Source organism: Gavialis gangeticus, unplaced genomic scaffold, assembly GCF_001723915.1.
Source record: "Gavialis gangeticus isolate Ggan-Ray unplaced genomic scaffold, GavGan_comp1, whole genome shotgun sequence".
In the NCBI taxonomy this organism is placed as follows: Eukaryota; Metazoa; Chordata; order Crocodylia; family Gavialidae; genus Gavialis; species Gavialis gangeticus.
The window spans coordinates 43,239,492-43,240,729 of record NW_017729006.1 but is presented as its reverse complement, the minus strand read 5'-3'; positions in this window follow the sequence as shown (position 1 = coordinate 43,240,729).

Sequence of the window (1,238 nt, the reverse complement as noted above, 5' to 3'; positions counted from 1 at the left end):
CCTTTTCCCCTTGCACAGCAGTGGCAGAGGTGGCTGCCCAGGCCCATGCCCCTATATATTAACTGTTTGCAGACCCCATGTAGACTGTGGGCAAGATCCTGGCCCTTTGTGGGCCACGTGTGGCCTGCAGGTAGTCAGCTGGGCAGCCCTAATCTAGTCCAACCCCCTGCACAGAAAAACGATGTCCTGTTCCTAAGCCATACCAAACATACATACTTTCTGAAAACCACAACTTCCCTAGGCACATTTCCAGACCCATTTCATTGTCACTTCCTGCAACTTCACTGGTGTCAAAAGTCACGTGACATCACTTCCTGATGTGATACCGCTTCCTGTGAGGCCTTTAAATATGGCTCGCCAGCCCACTGGATGATCAAAAGTTCGTGATCCAGCCCCACATTCAAAAAGGTTTTGTGCCAGTATACTTTTGGCAGTCTTTTGATGGCAAATCAGTTTGTGTTTGCAACTCTTGCAAAAACCTTTAACTCAGCTATATTATCCTAAGATTCAGGCTGTGTTTTATTTTCAGAACATGGAAAATTAAGTTTATGCACACGTTCTAAGCATGCAATTTGGTTTTTAAATATTCGTTTAATATTACGCAGGCACATGCCATGCACTTATACTTTACCCCACAAGGGTAAAGTATAAGTGCATGGCACACGCCTGCAGTGAATGTTGTTATGTGCATTCCAGACCTAGGTAATTTATAATGATTCCTTACAAATACTCTCACAGTGTAAACTTTATATGTTTTACATATGCTGAACTGACTATAAATAAAGGTACAGATGAAATCTAATAGGAGCTAGCAAAGGAGCTAAATCAGCTTTCAGATAATACACATGGTATTCTTTTATTATCAGAGCATACAATACTTTAATGCCAAATTGCCCTTTGCCTGTGTAAATATTGTTTCAAATATTGCTTTGCTTTTTGCTATATAAAAATTCACTACTGTCAATAGATACGTAGTGCTGAAACTTTGACATCTCTCTTAATGATCCTGTTTGCAATTCTTTGTTGATTCCAAAATGGATTGCCTTGGATGGATAAAGAGTATGCTCAGTCCACCATTACCCAAGTCGGTGGTTCTCAAATTTTTTTGGACCAGGACCCATTTATAAACATTGGCCAGTCCCAAACCAGTGCCTCTCACTCCTGACTCACTGCCCCTCACCCCCAGGTCCCAACCCCTCCAGTGTTTCATAGTTTCATAGTTTCTAGGGTCGGAAGGG